At 46.6% G+C, this 19,188-nt stretch overlaps 1 pseudogene; it reads right to left on the bottom strand.

Moving 5' to 3' along the window:
- Window positions 1–874: 874 nt before the first annotated feature.
- LOC133052183 (PI-PLC X domain-containing protein 1-like) lies at window positions 875–11,835 on the bottom strand (annotated as a pseudogene).
- Window positions 11,836–19,188: the final 7,353 nt, after the last annotated feature.

Genomic DNA, 19,188 nt, shown 5'->3' with positions numbered 1-19,188 from the left:
CCACAAGAATAAGAACTGCAAAAAGGCAACGTGGTTGTCTGAGGAGGTCTTACGAATAGATGAGAAGAGAAAGGCAAAGCAGACATGGAAAGATATAGACACCTGAATGCAGAGTTCCAAAGACTAGCAAGGAGAGATAAGAAGGCCTTCTTAGGTGAGCCACCAGGGAAGCCCTTTATCTAATAATAGAGATTTCTCAGTGGGCTCGCAAAGGCCTCAGTCCCCTGCTATGGACACTATGTCATAGTACCTCCCCTGCCTCTCCAGCTGGGGGTCACTGTCTGCTGCTCTCAGTGCCCAGGGGGAGAGGCCACCCCAGCCTTTTCCACGGGGAAGCCACAGACCTGAGAACCATGTGTGTTTCCCTGAGGATGTGATTGTACAAATCACGCACTGACCTTTAATCATCACCTCACACCCTGCATTCGCCGAGAGACACACGGAGGACCGAGGAGACCATGGACCCCGCCACCTGGCCCCATCTCTGCAGTCACCCACATTCAGTGGCCAGGCGGACGGATGACCAGCCTCACAGGACAGGAGTGAGAAGCCTCCGCAAGGCCCAGCTCCTAAATGCGCTGGCCGTCAGCCCCGAAGCGGCTTCCGGTTTAGGCTGGTGACGTCACAGGACGTGACTGAGATGCAGCCTCCGCGATACGCAGCTCCACCCACAGGCCGTCAGTCAGCCCCGAAGCAGCTTCCGGTTCAGCCCAGTGACGTCACAGGATGCGAACGAGGAGCGGCCTCTGCAATGCCCAGTTCCTCAGCGTGCAGTCCATCAGCCCCATGGCGGCTTCCAGTTCAGGCCTTTAACATCACAGGACGTACTGAGATGCAGCCTACGCGATGCCCAGCTCCACACAAGCGCCGTCTGTCAGCCCCGAAGCAGCTTCTGGTTCAACCTGATGACGTTGCCAACAAACCCGTAGGCCCAGATGAAGTCACCTGCGATGGTTTTGGTACAGCCGGCAGCCGACCCCGGGCACTGGCCCCACACCCATGCGCACATGTGCAGTCTCTAACCCACGGAGTGATGTGGCCAACCAAACCATGTGGTCACCAACTCACATGGTCACCCACCCAGGGGGTCACTACCCCGTGCGGTGATCCCTCCAAGTAGCCACCAACCCACGTGGTCACCCACCCATGGGGTCACTAACCTGCGAGGTCATGTGGTCACCTGTCCACATGATTACCGATACACACCATCACCAGCCCACGTGATCACCCACTCACTGGGTCAGCAACTCACATGGTAACACACCCTGAAGTCAGCAACTCAAACTGGTCACCCACCCACATGGTCACCCACCCACACCATCACCAACCCACAGTGCCTCTCGCCCATGTGACCAGTAACCCATGGGGTCACCTGCCCACACAGTCACCAAGCTGTATCATCACCCACCCAGACTCTGGCCTCCACAGCAGTCAGAGATTCAGATGTCTGACAGAGACCAAAGTTCAGACAGCAGGGGCTCACAGGGGTGTTGACTCATGAATTTCTCCTGTTACAGAGGGTAGGCGGGCTGGACAGTGACCCCAGAGATGTCCACGTCCTGACCCCGTGTGGTGGACACAATAATGTCCACATGGATGTTCAGGTCCTGTCTACATCCTGACCCCCTGTGGTGGACACAGCAACGTCCCCAAGGATGTCCACGCCCTGGTCCCCATGTGGTGAACAGAATAATGTCCCCTAATACATCCCGTTCCATTTCTCCACTTGAACACAAAGCCAGCCCCATGCGCTAGGACATGTGTATGACCAGGTGTCCTGGTGTGAAGGTGGCACTCACCTGGCTGGCTGCCACTCTTCATGTGCTCCAGGTAGTGGACAAGGCCTCGGGGCTTCACTTGGTTCCCCCACCAGTAGGGGATACTGGGCCACAGTTCTGCATGCTGACTCATGGATGCCTCGTCCTTGTACGACAGGATGACCTGCTGGCCCTGGGACCACAGCTGGCGCAGAGTCAGCATCTCCTGGGGGGAGAATCACCCAAGTGCCCATGAGACATGTTCACAGGGGTTGTTGGGGTGCCTTGTAACACAATGTGTCAGTTATTGGTGGTGGTTGAGAAGCTACAGTGATGTCTGGATTATTGGAGGGTCTATGAGCAGTGATGGGCTGGTTATTGGGTTTTCTGTGAGAAGAGACAGTCATGGGTGGATTATTGGCATGTCTGAGTAGAGAGACTAGTGGATAGATTACTGGGGTGTCTGAGTGGAGACAGTGATAGGTGGGTTATTGGGGTGTCTTGAGCAGTGATTGGTAGATTTTTGGGGCGTTTGAGTGGAGACAGTGGTGGGTAGATTGCTTGGGTGTCTTCAGTTGTGATGGGTCGATTATTGGGGTGCCTGAGTGGAAACAGAGGTGGGTGGATTATTGGGGTTTCTGATAGGAAATGGTGGGTGGATTACTGGGGCATCTTGAGGCATGATTGATGGATTTTGAGGGTGTCTGAATAGAGACCGGGCAGGGTGGATTATTGGGGGTGACTGTGACCAGTGATGGGCTGTTTATTGGAGTGTTTGAGTGGAGACAGTGGTGGGTGGATTACTGGGGTTCTGTGAGCAGCATCACCTGCTGCCTGAATCAGCCTCACGCAGCGAGAGGATAGTCTGATTACAGTGAAGCCTAGTGCTCCCACTGTCCCCGCTGCCAAGAGCATGGGGAGCCTGTGGCCCCTGCTTAACCCATGGGGACACAGCATGTCCCCAAAGATGTTCTTGATGCAGCCCATCAGGTACTCGTGCAGGTCCTCCATCATTCCCTCGAAGTTCCTGCACTCCAGGATAACCACCTCCTGGGAGTGGTTCTCCAGCCACTCTGAGATCTCCATGAGGGCGTTTTGGGCAGGGATGGAGGAGAAGGGCCTTGTAGTGAGAGACAGAGGGGCGTGGGTGGGGACCTCCCCCAGCACAGCCACTCTACAGATGGGTTGGGGGGTCCTGACACACAAAAACATAAAGACATAAAGCATGGCGCCTGAGTAGCAGTGGGGAGCCGTGGCATTGCTCTGGTGTTTGTGTGTGTATGTACACACTCCAGTAGGTACAGCATCTGTGCATGTGTTCAGGGTCTGTGTGTGCATGGATGTGTGTGTGTGTGCATAGCAGCAGATAGCACTGCTTATAATATTGTGTGACGTCTGTACTGCAGTGACTGTGCGAGGCCAGCAGGGTACATGCACACTGAGGCCCAGGATGGAACCACCAGACCCCAAGGGTCGTTAGGTTCTGTGGTGGGGGCACCGGAGTCCGAGGCCAGAGTGAAAGATTAAGTGACTTGTCCAGCAGCTGAGAGAATGGACTGGACACCCCAAAACTGGACACAGGAAAAGACATATCAGGGTCTGGTTTAGCCAAATTCTGGGAGACACCCCAGAGGCCAGGGTTACAGGTGTGAGTTCAGAAATGCATGTTGGTCGGGAATTCTGAATGACTGATGCCAGAGGTCAGCCCTCTCCCACCTGGAGTGGACCTGTGTTGTCCCCTTAAAGGTCAGCCTCTCCTGCCTGGAGTGACTGTGTGTCCATCTGAGTGGATGAGTGTCCATTCCCTTAGAGGTCAGCATCTTCTAACTGGAGTGAACCTGTGTTGTCCCCTTAGAGGTCTGCCTCTCCTGCCTGGAGTGACCATATGTCCATCTGAGTGGACACGTGCCCATCCCCTCAGAGGCCCACCCTTCCTGCTTGGACCAGACGTGGGTGTCCCTGGCTGGCAGACCCCCTGTCCCCCCCCACCTCCATGAGGGCCGTCGTGTACACCATGTGGCCAGAGTGCAGGTTCCTCTTGGCGCCCTCCTCTGTGTGCGCCATCCGAAGGTCCTCACGTGGGCATCCAGCTGCTTCGTGATGCTCAGCACCTGCACACAGAGGTCGGTCACCTGTGCTGGGCACAGAACGCAGCCCCCTGCTCAGGCCTGGGCACGTACTGAGGACACCCAACTGAGGGCCACATTGTCCACTGTGAAATCAACAGTGTTGGTGCTGCTGGGGTTGAAGCCTTGCTTCTGGGAACAGGGTCTCCAGGGTCACTGGTCACGTGGAGCACAGAGCCCGGGTCCAGATTGTGATCTTGGGGTGGCTGTTCCTGCAGAGTCCAGCCTCACCCTCTTCTCAGGCAGTCCCTGGGTGGAAGCTCCCTGTGGGTTCAACAGCCTGGGCTCCACGACACCCAAGCTGGACCCTTGGACATGAGGACACACAAGAGCCACAGAGGTCTGTGCCCACCCCACAAACAGCTCTAGGAAAGGCAAGAAGGAATCAAGGTAGGGGGAATGAAAGGAAGAAACATCTGTCCACCACACAAATAAGACAGGAAAAAGTTAAAAATAACTTTAACATAAATTGAAAAGTGAAAGTTGCTCAGTTGTTTTCAAGTCTTTTCTATCTGATGGACTGTAGCCCACCAGACCCCTCTGTCCATGGAATTATCCAGGCAAGATTACTGGAGTGGGTTGCCATTCCCTTCTCCAGGAGGTCTTCCCAACCCAGGAATCGAACCCATGTCACCCACATTGCAAGCAGATTCTTTACCAACTGAGCCACCAGGGAATCCATAACATTAATTTGTAACAGAAAATGTACTGTGTCCTCTACAAAGAGTCATAATGGAAAAAGAAAAAAAAAATAAGGATAAAAAATGGGAAAGAAAATAATAGATTCTCTCTATCCAAATTAAAAGCAAAAGCAAAAACTAATATTAACATAAACTAGTAGCAGAAAATGGTACTGTGTTCTCTACACAAGAGTCATGATGGAAAAAGAAAACAATGTAATGATAAAGAATGGGAAAGGAAGTCACAACCCCCCCAATCCAAATTAAAAGAAAAAGCAAAGACTCATATGAATATTGTCAGCTACACACAGGCACTTGCCATCCACCTCTACAAGGATTAAATTAAGTGCTACTGCAGCTACATACAGCCCAGGTCTCCATGGCAGCCATACCACTTGAGACCCCAGCACCAAGGCCCCCCAGGATGGTGAGACCCTGCCCTGGAGGGATGGAGAACAGAGGGACCCCGGCACCAAGGGACCCTCAGAGCAGAGGGACCCCAGTCCTGCAGGACTCCCGGGCTATGGTGGACCCCCTCCTGCTCTCTCCCTCCTCTGGGTGTGAGCTCTTAAAGCCAGGCTGCAGGCACCTGATGCAAGCAGGAATGAGGTTTGCCCACATTCCAGCCCTGGCTCTCTGCCCATCATATCCTCTGAGGAGGATTCCAACAACTCGGGACTTCCCAGGAGGAAGCAATTACACAAGGCAAGAGCTGTGCTTGACAGCCTCTTGCCCTCTTGGGAGGACCAGCCTGGGAGCAGAAAATCCAGGAATATGAGTGCCCTTCAAGTGCATGTACAGGAAGGCGGGGGCCATCTGTCCCCTCCAGGTGGGCCCCTGCTCCTGCGATCAACTGGGCCCAGGTGTGTTCTCTACCCAGTCCAGCATCCAACCCCTGGCTAACATGTGCCAGTGACAGAACCACTGTCAGTTGGGTGCCCCCTCCCCACAGACAGGGCCCCCAGCGTTGACTCCTCTACATCCTCCACAATGACTGCCTCCCACCCAGGCTTCTCTCCACCCCATAAAATCCCTGATCCACTCAGGAGAAGCACTACAGGGGAGAGTTGTGAGTGTGTGCCTGTGTTCTCAGTTGCTTCAGCTGTGTCAACTCTCTGTGACCCCATGGACTGTAGCCTGCAAGGCTCCTCTGTCCATGGGATTTCCCAGGTGAGAGTACTACAGTGGGGTGCCATTTTCTCCTCCAGGGGATCTTCCTGGCCCAGGAGTCAAACCCGGGTCTCCTGCATTGCAGGCTGATTCTTTACTGTCTGAGCCACCAAGAAAGTCTCCCTGGAGGAGGTGCCGGGGTGCAAACACAATCCCACCTCAGAGGACATGGGAATTCAACTATTGCTTATCTGGGACCAGGAAGGAGCTCTGGCATCAGCTCAGCTGCACAAAGTGCGGGACCCAGCCTCCCCCTTCCCCTCCCAGTTCCCCCAGCCTCTGTGACTTCAGACTGTGATGGTGGGTGGGTGGATGGATGGATAGAGAGAAGGATGGACAATGGATGGGTCAGTGTGGTTGGATCGGTGGATGGGTGGATGATGGATTGGTCAGTGGATGGATGGATGCATGGTGGATGGGTGGATTTATGGATGGATGGGTGGGTGGATAGATGGATAGATGAGTGGATGGATAGGTGAGTGGGTGGGTGGGTGTGTGGGTGGATGGACGGATGGGTGGGTCAGTAGTATGTGGTTCATGCACACAGTGGTGTATGACTCACCATGAAAAGGAGTGGAGTTCTGACACACCTTACATCATGGATGGACCTTGAACACACAATGATCAGTGACAGAAGCAGACACAGAAGGACACATTTTTACATGTCCACTTATAAGAGATGTCCAGAACAGGCCAATTTACAAAGACAGAAGCAGAGTGGTGCCTGGGCTTGGGGGAGAGGCATCATGAGTTATGAAAGGGGTACAGGAAGGAGAGCGGCCAAGGGCCCCTCTGTGGATGCAGGAGGCCTGAAGACGTGGAAGCCTCCTCTTTGTGGGGACTCCACAGCCTTCCCCACGGGGAAGCACCCGGAAGGGCTGAGAGACTGGGTCCACGGTTCCATTTGCTCCACACCCTCAAGGGCAGGGCCATGTGGGGGCCCCTCCTCCCAGGGGTGGGGTGGTTGACAAAGAACCCTGCATCTGTCAAGTGGTCCTTCGGTGGTGTCCATGTGGTCCCTTCTCCACTCTGCCTGCTCTCACCTGGTGCTGCTTTCTCGTCCATGGGGCTGTCACTGTTCCCACGTCACCCTGCTGTGACCAGTGACCTCTGGTTGTGCTGGCTTCAGTGTCCTCTCTGCTCTTCCCATCAGTCGTGACCACCTGGTAGCTTTTGGCAAAACAAGAGCGTCCTAGACTCTTAAGCTTTTCTGCCCTGGTGCTGGCACCAGCGTGTCCCAGGGACCCCCCCACCCCACCACCAGTTCCAATCTCAGGGCAGACCTGGGGAGCTGATGGCGCTCAGGCCCATGGGGTCTGCCTATGCCAAGCCGACTCACACGGTGCTCCTCGTGTCTATCTGTCCAGTTCCAGTCCCACACCACAGGGCTCAGGCTCGTCTCTCCCTTCCCGTGTCTGTACTCCAGCAGTGAGACACCTGCTCCTGATGTCCTAAATACATTAGCTTCCTGGACGAGTCCCATGTAGTCAGCCCCCGTTGGCCACACCTGCACCCCCACCCCTGCAGCACACCGCCCCCGCCTGGGCTCTGACAGCTTTAAGACTGGACGCTTCCTATCATGGGGGAGGGTTATTTTGACATTCTGTATTTATATCTATATAGTTTGGGACACTAATTGTATCGGATATTTCTTTCTGGAATACACATGCCCTTTGCACTGCTGTGGAAAGTCTGACTCCTGCCACAACTCCGACCAAGTTAATATAAATCATCTTCTTCTCTTAGAAACCCAGGGTTGTTGTAGCTACTGTGTTCATTTCAGTGTCATCTCTCACCTTAAACACAAACTGCTTCCTGTCATCCCTCACAGCTCTTCAGCAGGCACAGCAACCTTCATCATGCTATAGAAACTAGCATTTCAAATACATCACTTCATTCAAGTACGTAACTTCATGCATGACAGTACTTCTTTGTTCATTTTTTAACTTCATTTTTTAGAAATTCTTCTGTTCTTTCACCTAGTATAGTGCCTTCTTTTTCTGCTGGTGGCTGATGGACTTGCATTTCTAGCAGTTGTTAAATCTCAGTGTCTCCAGAGTGACCTGATGGAGTCAAGTCTGAGCTGAGAATGGTTTTCTCATTTTTAAGGCATTGTTTTAAAAAGAGAAGGGCAAGTGACAGACCCACCATGTGGCCTGTCAGCCCTACAGCATGTCATCTGACTCAGCCCGACCCTGGACTATTAGTTTGGTTACGATGGTGAAATGAAACTCTTTTCTGAAAGAGATATGTTCATAAGAAGATGAAAACATTTTGTGATCTTTACTTTTTGACAAATTACGTATTATTTAATAATTCTTAGATCGTCAAAATCTGGTAAAACCATTCTTTATAAATTAATGTACTTATATGTATATAAAAGGAACTTGTTTTTGGTACATATATAAAATGTGGCTAAGCGACTCTCAGTTGGAGTCCAGTGGCTCTGAAGTCACTGGTCCCTGTGAGCACAAGCTGGCCATGAACCTGGTTCCCAGCCTGTCCCTCCACATGGGCACTCTTCACCTGGGTCTGGGTTGGGGTGCTGTGGCCCCCCAACAGTGTGAAGCTACAGCTGAGGGGGAGGTGGGGAGCTGCCCAGGGATGAGAGGAGGGTCCATGGACGGCTGTCAGAACATTTGTTCCTGAAAGCTGAGAAACACTGATCTATGAGGAAGAGTGTCTTTGGCCTGGCTGGCTGTTTTCGGGAGGAAGGTAAATGAAACACAATCGGGGAGACTTACTCATTCACAGGTTTCACAGGCGGATGCCAGCACCTGGCTCACTGGGGCACCTGGAGCCAGTCACACGCGGTGCACCCCAGCGCCAGGCACTTTCTGAGGCTGTGCTGTCTTCCTTTTCAGACAAACAGAACTACCTTCTCCGAGATGGGGAGGCTGAAGTGCTTTTCTCCTTCAGTTGGGAGGAGTCCTTGAAGAGGGCCCACGTTTCTCCGCTTTTCAAGGTACGCCTGGACTGGAGCTCAGATCAGCTGCTGCATCTGGGCAACCATGACGGAGCAGGCAGCTTGCACCCAGAGAGCTGGGCTCTCCCCACTCCCCCTGTGCAGTCAGGCCTCCTCTAGGATGTGTTCTGTGTCTAAGAGAATCGATATGGGGAGAGATGCACTACAAATAACCCGGGTTCAAAGAGTATGCTATGAATAATTTATAAGATTTTTTTTTTTTTTTGCTTTTAACAACTTACATTAATACTATTCTCATAAAATGTATATTCAGCTGGAAAATGGAGACCATTCTTGAGAAAATATTAACTGAATATGTGTCTAATAATTCTAGACTACAGTGTTTAAATGTTTCTAAGATAGAACAGTTTGGAAAATTTTTGTATCAAACAGTGGCTTAGTAGATTAATAGAGATAATCAGTTTTGTTTTTTTGTTTGTTTGTTTGTTTTGTTTTACTTTTAAGGAGCCAACTTTGGAATCAAAGGAGATTTGCAGTACTGAGTTAAGAGTACATTACCTAAAATAGTCTGTTTTTCTAAATGTTTGAGGAGTTTAAACAAAATGGTACATTTGGTACATTTGAGAGTAAGGAAGTTAGAAAATTTTAATCATCGAAATCATTTTGTACTCCATTTGAGCTTCAAAAATTGTGAAAAATGTTCTTATTCTTACTCTTATCACAGAATACTTCATGTCTTACAGGAATTAAAGTTCTAGTCACTTTCTAATAATTATAGGTCACACCTAGCATATGAGAGTGCTTATTTCTGAAATGTCATGTTTGGGTTTGCCAGGCCCACTTTAGGTTGGGGACTAGGGGAGTCTAGTACTGGGTAGCTCTGTGAAATTAGGTATTTTGTCAAAATTCTTGGGTAGAATGAGAAATTCCGCACACTGAAAATTCACTTTGAAACCAGTACAAGTATTTTCATTTTTAGGCGAAATACTTTTACATCACTCCTGGGATCTGCCCAAGTCTGTCAACCATGAAAGCAATTATGGAATGTGCAGGAGGCAAAGTGTTGTCTAAACAGCCATCTTTCCAGAAATTCATGGAATATAAGCAGGATAAGGTGTACAGAAGTGAAACACTGTTGAATGCATCAATGCCATGTATGAGGTTCAGTAACCAAGAAGCTGCTTTTCTTTTCCTTAAAGTATGTCAGAAATAATTTTAATATCCTGTGAAAATGACATTCACTTGTGTCAAGAATATTTTGCCAGAGGATTAGGTATGTTCATTGCTCTGCTGCGTGTTGGTGTGTGTGGGTGCAGGCAGGTGCGTCTGTTTGACAGGTTTTGTCTTTGTTCCTTGCAGATGTTCACAATGCAGAGCTTGTTCTCACTGGAGTGCTCACTCAGACACTGGACTACAAGTCATATCCTTTGGGAAGGTGGTGGGTGGGCCCCTCTCATCGTTAGTGTCAGAGCTGCGTGCGCTCCGTGAGCCCACAGGTTAGGGCACTATTGCCAGGGTTAGTGATAGAACCATTGAGAGGCCCATTGAATTTTGTAGGCTGTTCTAGAGTAGGTGCTCTTACATCTTTCCAGGCTCTGTCCCACCCTCCATGTTGAGATCTGAATGCCCATTCTGTGCTGCCTTTCCTTGTGGAAGGAAGACTTGGTGTAAAGCTTGCCTGAGTCATCTGTGGGTGTCCTTGCAGGCCTCTCCTTGCGTCTACAACCTGAGAGCAGCCGCATCGTCCTGCCACAGGCAGTTGCCTGGGCTGCAGGGCCTGGCACATGCCCTGTAGGATAAGGGAGTGGCTGGTTTTCTATGGCGGGGTATTGGGCACCTGGGGCTCTTCTTCTTATTGTGGGGCCCTTGTTGAGTGTTGGCACTGGTCCGCACTGCTGTGGGAAGCTGTTTTCCTCAACACGGCTACATATAAATTTAACTGACACACCTGCACTGGTGCCAGGAGCCGCACAGACCTGCCCTCGGCCCTGTTCCTTCAGATGTCCTTGTTTTTCAGCTCCTTTCTTTGGGACAAGCGTTTTTAAGCAGGAAGACAAATATATTAAATAGGTTGTATCTTATTAAGGTGTGTAATTTTATTCTGAGGAAACATAAATTATGTTTTATATTATATGACTTTTAAGAGCCCATATTAGGTTTTATGATTCATTTTCCAGGTTTTTAAATGTTTCACAACACTGTTAATGGAACTTTAGCTGCAAATAAAATGATGCAAATAAAGACCTTGCTATCTCTAAATTATGGATGTTAAAGGTTTGAAAATTTTGTAATTTTATTTTTATTTCTAATACTCTTTTCTTTTATACTGAAATCTTGCCCACATTCTAAATAAATGTACTTTTTAACTTCAGTTAGAACTGAGTGATCCTTTATTGTGACACATTTTTTGGTATGGTTTATAGGGTTTGCATTAAGCTTGATCACATTTTAAGTAATCTCAAGGCAAAATATTTTCTAATAGAATTTTCTCCTGTGGAAGTAATTTCTGGAAGGTAGCCACTTTCTATCAAGGTGAGACATAAACTCCTCAGCAGAGCTATGTTCAGAACATTAGCAGTTATTACAGTACAGGCACCAACTGGCCAGAGTCATTAATACCACAGAAACCCACATCTCTCCTGCTTCTGTTCCAGATACAGTTCTAATACACTTCCTGTCGGGTTGTAGGTACAAAAATGTAAGTGGAGACCATCGTCTTACCAGTAGCTACTGACATATGAGCATGTTTAATATATTACAGATATTAGTGTACTCAAGACCAGTGCTGTCACAGAGGTTCAGCCCTGCCCCGACATTACGGCCCATCAGTGTGCCCCTCAGACACTGAATTTGCCTCCACAGCAGTTGCTGAGGTGTCTTCCTAAAGGGAGCTGTAATTGGCTCCAATCTGTTCTCCAGTCATGAAATCTGTACAGTTTAATTCCCGAACACAGGTGGAGCACGTGCATTAAACACGTTAGGACTTCCCCGTCACAAGAGTTGTTAGCATTGCCATAAGGGTCGGGCGTCACTTAGTTACATGGGATGTCTTCCTGTCTTTGACGTGGAGTCACATGGAGTTAGTCTTGCAAATCACCACTCAGTGTCACGGTTGTGAAGTGAGGCTCCACACCTGCGACCTCACCTGTGCCCTAGGCCCTGACCTGTGTCGACATTCCCGTGACATATCTCTTACTATGTGGCCCTTGTTAAGTCTCTCAGCATGCGTGAATGACAAGCTGATGGTCTCCTGCACACATTAATCTATCAAGCTCTTTAAAATACACCCAGCTGGCACTTACTTGCATCTTTAACAGACAATCTCTCAATGTATGGCCTTTTTAGTTCCTACTTTTGTACCTAATTAAACAAACTTACCTATAGAACTGACTGTCTTCTCACAAACCACAAGTGGAATGAATATTGATGTGAGAGAATTTAGAATCTGTAAGGTCCTGGAAGTACAGAGGAGTTTCATGAGTTGGCACAAAATGTTGATTGCACAGTATTCAGAGTATGGGCCTGCTTCTTTTTTTTTTTTTTTTTTAATTAGTTGGAGGCTAATTACTTCACAACATTTCAGTGGGGGGCCTGCTTCTTATACCCTTAAAGAAAAGTGAACATGATAACAGCATAAAAGCCTCTGGGGAGAGCCAATGCATCTGTTCAGTCTTCAGTGAAGAGGGGGATTTGTTTAAACAACATGTAAGTCTGCCTGATTTGATTAACCTTTCAGTGAGTGCTTTACCAAAAGCTGCCCAGAAATACTCCTTAAAAACTCCAGGAGCTGTCTACAGCCAACTGGCTGTACAGCTGTTGAGCACTGAGTTGGAGGCTCTGAGGAAATTACATATGAAGATTTAAGAAAAAAAAATGATAAAGTAAATCAACTTGTTAGGTTGATTAGGTTATAAAATAAGAAAGGAAGTCTTTCAGTCCTGTTGTTTGCTCTGACTCAAGAATTAGTAGAAGTATAATGTAGATCACATATGTAATTTTAAAGTTTCTAGTATCCACAATAAAAATGCTCTTAGATTTTAGTTTCTACAGTTTAATATACCTGAAGTGTTATTTAATTTATAGGTAATATTTAAAAACAATTTTTAAAAATACTTTAGATTTCACACCACTTACAGTTCAAAACGTAGGTTTACATACCCAAGTTATTTTACATGTAGGGTATTTTTTTAAAGTTAATGTTAACTAAGATTGACAGTTGAGCCCATCTTTCACACCAGGCATATTTCCAGTGCATGGTGAGCTGGTGTGGCTGGTCTCCACTCTCTCACTTTGCAAACAGGTGGGAGAAACAGGGATGTCAGTGAAGATGGCACACTTGGTATCCGAACAACCCCAGGATCATATCATACCTCTGTGTAGAAAAGTACGAGACGTTGAATCCAGATGGCAGAACAGAAGGACATGGAACTCACCTCCTCTCACAAATATATCTACACATGGAACAGTTCTCACAATACTTCCTGGTGGGAAAGCTCAGGCACCAAGGAGCACAGGAAAGATCTCCACGTAACCCAGTAGGATGAAAGGGGGGATAAAAGGGGGAGAAGGATGGGCTTGGTGCCACTGTGAAGAAGCTCTGATAGAGGACAGGTTCCAGCCCCCTGGAAAGGCCTTCTCCCAAGGGGAGACCAGCCGGGATGGAGAGGGGGTCTTCAGAGACTCGGAGGAGCATGTAGCAGGCAGAGCAGAGAGCCCAGGAGAGAGGCTCTGTGCTACTTGTACATGGTCTCCAGCCTGAGATGCATGCCTGCTGGTTCGTGCAAGACAGGCCCCGGGGAGAGGACTGCAGTTGGCTGCATTGGAGTGGGGCATGGCCACAACTGGGGTGGCATGGAAGACGATTTGGCCATCGTTGAAGCAAAGCACCGATGTTAAGGGGTGTGTGAAGGGCAAGGCGGGACCCCCATCAGCCTCTTCCTCATTCACCCAGCACAGCACCAGCTCCATGAGACTGGGAGCACTCTGGCACCAGCAGGGCCCTCACCCACTGAGGCAAAGCTGAAATCATCTTCCCCATCGCTGTGCCATGAACCGATCTCTACCACTGCCTCTAGCTCTGTCCACTTGGTGCCTGCAGGACACATGAGCAGACAGCGGGGGCTCCCTGGCTGGGACAGGTTGGGCCCGGGCAGCTGTGGGCTTTGTGGGTGTACACGGGGGCCGGGCCAGGCCTGAGCTGCTCCCCGCTTCCATGGCAGGTCCGGGTGCACAACTGCTGATTTCAGAAGATCTGCACTGGTGACTTTGTGAGCACAGCACCTGACGGCTGCCAAGGCTGCCTGCCTGCACCCCCACAGAGGATGGGGTCCCAAGCAGACCTACACCAAGACAGAGGGTCATAAAAATGTCAGAAGTGAAAGAGATGTCTAAAAGAAGCAAGAGGAAAACAAAGGATTCATTACAAGAGAACCCCCACAAGGCTGCCAGCAGATTCCTCTCCAAAATCATTGCAAGTTAGAAGGGAGTGGCAAGATAAATTTGAAGTCCTGAAAGGGAAAACCCTGCAGCCTAGGATACTCTACCAAGGAGGACTATCATTTAGAAGAAAAAGAGAGGAAATTTCTCAGATATGATGCCAGAAGATGAGCCCCCAGGTCGGAATGGTGTCCAATATGCCACTGGGGAAGAATAGAGGGCAATTACTAATAACTCTAGAAAAATGAAGACTGGGCCAAAGCAGAAATGACACTCCATTGACGATGTGTCTGGTGGTGAAAGTAAAGTCTTATGCTGTAGAGAACAATACTGCATAGGATTCTTAGATGTTAGATTTTAGATCCATGAATCAAGGAAAATTGGAAGTGGTCAAGCAGGAGATGGAAACATTGAACATTAACATCTTGGGAATCAGTGAACTAAAATAGACTGAAATGGGTGAAGTTTAATTCAGATGACCATTATATCTACTACTGTGGGCAAGAATCCCTTAGAAAAAGTGGAGTAGCCCTCATAGTCAACAAAAGAATCTGAAATGCAGTACATGGATGCAATCTCAAAAACAACAGAATGATCTCTGTTTGATTCCAAGGCAAACCATTCAGTATCACAGTAATCCAAGCCTATGCCCTGACCACTAATCCTGAAGAAGCTGAAGCTGAATGGTTCTATGAAGACCTACAAAACCTTCTAGAACTAACACCCAAAGGAGATGTCATTTTCATCTTAGGGGACTGGAATGCAAAAGTAGGAAGTCAAAAGATACCTGGAGTAACAGGCAAGTTTGGCCTTGGAGTACAGAATGAAGTAGGGCAAAGGCTAGCAGAGTGTTGCCAAGAGAACACACCTATCATAGCAAACATGCTCTTTCAACAACACAAGAGACAGTTTACATGAACATCACCAGATGGCCAATATCAAAATCATATTGATTATATTCTTTGCAGCCAAAGATGGACAAGCTCCATACAGTCAGCAAAAACAACGGTGGCTCATTTCTTGAACTCCTCATTGCCAAATTCAGACTTCAGTTGAAAATAGTAGGGAAAAACGACTAGACCATTCATGTATGACCTTAATCAAATCCCTTACGATTATACAGTGGAAGTGACAAATAGATTCAAGGGATTAGATCTGATAGACAGAGTGCCTGAAGATCTATGGACAGAGGTTCATGACACTGTACAGGAGGTGTTTATCAAAGTGATCCCCAAGGAAAAGGAACATAAAAAGGTAAAATGGTTGTCTGAAGAGGCCTTATAAATAGCAGAGAAAAAAGAAATGAAAGGCAAAGGAGAAAAGGAAAGATATACCCATCTGAATGCAGAGTTCGAAAGAATAGCAAGGAGAGATAAGAAAGCCTTCCTCAGTGATCAATGCTAAGAAATAGAGGAAAACAGTAGAATGGGACAGGCTAGAGATCCCTTCAAGAAAATTAGATATACCAAGGGAACATTTCATGCAAAGATGGCATAGTAAAAAACAGAAACTGTATGGACCTAAAAGAAGCAGAAGATATTAAGAAGAGGTGGCAAGAATACACCGAAGAACTACACAAAGAAGATCTTCATGACCCAGATAACCATGATGGTGTGATCACTCACTGAGAGACAAATGTCCTGGAATGGGAAATCAAGTGGGCCTTAGGAAGCATCACTACGAACAAAGCTAGTAGAGGTGATGGAATTCCAGCTGAGCTATTTCCAGTCCTAGAAGATGATGTTGTGAAAGTGCATCACTCAATATGCCAACAAATTTGGAAAACTCAGCAGTGGCCACAGGACTGGAAAAGGTCAGTTTTCAATCCAACCCCAAATAAAGGCAATGACAAAAAGGCTCAAAATATTGCACAATTGCACTCATCTCACACACTAGTAAAGTAATGCTCAAAATTCTCCAAGCCAGGCTTCAACAGTATGTGAACCACGAACTTCCAGATGTTCAGTCTGAATTTAGAAATGGCAGAGGAACCAGAGATCAAATTGCCAACATCCACTGGATCACAGAAAATGCAAGAGAGTTCCAGAAAAACATGTGCTGCTGCTTTATTGACTACACCAAACCCTTTGACTCTGTGGGTCACAACAAACTGTGGAAAATTCTTAAGGTGATGGGAATAGCAGACCACAATACCTGCTTCTTGAGAAGTCTTTATGCAGGTCAAGATGCAATAGTTAGAACCTAACATGGAACAACTGACATGTTCCAATTTGGGAAAGTAGTACACCAAGGCTGTATATCGTCAGCCTCTTCATTTAACTTAATATAAGATTACATCATCCAAAATGCTGAGCTGGATAAAGCACAAGCTAGAATCAAGATTGCTGGGAGAAATGTCAATAACTTCAGATATGCAGATGACACCACCTTTATGGCAGAAAGTGAAAAGAAACTAAAGAACTTCTCTCTTGATGAAAGTGAAAGAGGAGAGTGAAAAAGCTGTCTTAAAACTCAACATTAAAAAACTGAGATCATGGCATCTGGTCCCATCACTTCATGGCAAATAGATGGGGGAACAATGGAAATAGTGAGAGACTTTATTTTTTAGGCTCCAAAATCACTGCAGATGGTGACTGCAGCCATGAAATTAAAAGACACTTGCTCCTTGGAAGAAAAGCTATGAGCAACCTAGACAGCATATTAAAAAGCAGACATTGCTTTGCCACAAAGGTCCATCTTAGTGAAAGCTATGGTTTTTCAAGTAGTCATGTATGGATGTGAGAGTTGGACCATAAAGAAAGATCAACGCCAAAGCATTGATGCTTTTTATCTGGGGTGTTGGAGAAGACTCTTAAGAGTAGCTTGGACAGCAAGGAGATCCAACCAGTCTATCCTAAAGGAAATCAGTCCTGAACATTCATTGGAAGGGTTGATGCTGAAGCTCTAATACTTAGGCCACCTGATGCTAAGAACTAATTCATTGGAAAAGACCCTGATGCTGGGAAAGATAAAAGGCAGGAGGAGAAGGGGATGACAGAGAATGAAATGGTTGGATGGCATCACCAACTTGATGGACATGAGTTTGAGCAAGCTCTGGGAGTAGTTGATGAACAGGGAAGCCTGATGTGCTGCAGTCCATAGAGTTGCAAAGAGTCAGACTTGACTGAGCAGCTGAACTGATCTGACAAGTGAACTGTGTGTGTGTGCTCAGTTGCTCAGTCTTGTCCAACTCTCTGCGGCCCCATGGACTGCAGCCCACCAGGCTCCTCTGTTCATGGGATTTCCCAGGCAAGAATACTGGAGTGGGGTGCCATTTCCTACTCCAGGGCATCTTTCCGAACCAGGGATGATACCCACGTCTCTTGTCTCCCTTGCATTCGCAGGCAAGACTGAAGTGGAGGGAACACTCCTAAAGACACTATGAAGTCACCATCACCCTGATACCAAAATCAAAGACACTACAAAGAAAATTATAGGCCAATATCTTTGATGAATATGTTCTTGTTGTTTGATACATCTTTGACGAAAATAGATGCAAAAATTCTCAACAAATTAGCAAACCAAATCCAACAAGACATAAAAGGGATCCTACACAATGACCAATTTAGATAAATACCAGGATTGCAAGGATGGTTCAACATATGCAAAATTAATGTCATATACCACATCAACAAAAGAAAAGACAAAAACCAAGATCACATGATCTCTCAGTAGCTTCAAAAAATGCCTTTGCAAAAATTCAGCATCCATTCATGATTAAAAAATAAAAAACTTACAAATGTGGGTATAGAGGGGCTGTATCTAAACATAATAAAAACTTTTTATGTCAAATCCACAACTAGTATAATACTCAACAGGGAAAAGCGTAAAGTCTTCCCCCTAAAATCTGTAACAGAAATAGAACTCCCACCACTTCTATTCAACATAGTATTGCAAGTCCTAGCCACAGTAATAAGGCAAGAAATAAGGGTATCTAAATTGGAGGGAAGTGGTGAAACTGTCATGATATGCAGATGACATGATACTATATATAGAAAACCCTAAAGACTCCCCACAAAAACTACTAGAATGGAGAAATGAATTCAGTAAGGTAGCAGGATACAAGGTTAACATACAGAAATTGGTTGCATTTCTTACACTAAAAATGAAATATGCAAAAGGGAATGTTTAAGAAAAAACAACTCCTTTTTCAAAATTGCATCCCTCACCCAAAATAAAAGACTTAGGAATAAAGCTGATAAAGGAAGTGAAAGAATTATACACTGAGAACTATAAAATATTAATAAATGATCCCTTTGTTGTTCAGTTCAAATTATCACCAACATTGTTAATTGGCTATATCCCAATACAAAATAAAAGATTTACAAAAATAAAAGGACTAAAAAAATGTTAATAAAGGAAACTGAAGATGGCTAAAAGAAAGTGGAAAGATATCCCATGCTCTTGGACTGAAAGAACAAGTGTTAAAATGGCCATACTACTCAAAGCAAGTGATAGATTTAATGCAATCCATAGCAAATTATGCATGACATTTTTCACAGATAGAATAATCCTAAAATCTACATAGAGACATAAAAACCCAGAAGTGCCAAAACAATCTTGAAGAAAAAGAACAAAGCAGGAGACTTAACCCTCCCAGACTTCAGATAATACTACAAAGCTACAGTAATCAAAACAGCTTGGTATTGGCACAAAAACAGACATACAGATCAATGGAATAGAACAAAGAGCCCAGAAGTAAACCCACACACCTACAATCTACAAAAAAAAAAAAAAATACAATGAGAAGAAATCAGTTTCTTCATCAAGTGGTTCTGGGAAATCTGGACAGCTGCATATAAATCAATCAAATTAAAACAAACCCTCTCACTGAACACAAAGTCAGTCTCAAAATGCCTTAAAGACTTAACACGTGACACCATGAAACTCTTGGAGGAGAACACTGGCAAAACAGTCTCTGACATCAATCATACCGGTGTTTTCAGGTCAGTCTCCCAAGACAGTAGAAATAAAAATAAAAATAAACAAATGGGACCCATTAAAACTTGTGCACTGTTAGTGGAAATGTAAGGGAGGTTTAAGAGGGAGGGAACATGTGTATACTTATGGCTGATTCGTGTTGATGTGTGGCA

This window comes from Dama dama, chromosome X (genome assembly GCF_033118175.1).
Source record: "Dama dama isolate Ldn47 chromosome X, ASM3311817v1, whole genome shotgun sequence".
In the NCBI taxonomy this organism is placed as follows: Eukaryota; Metazoa; Chordata; class Mammalia; order Artiodactyla; family Cervidae; genus Dama; species Dama dama.
This window is presented reverse-complemented; position numbering and strand designations above follow the sequence as displayed.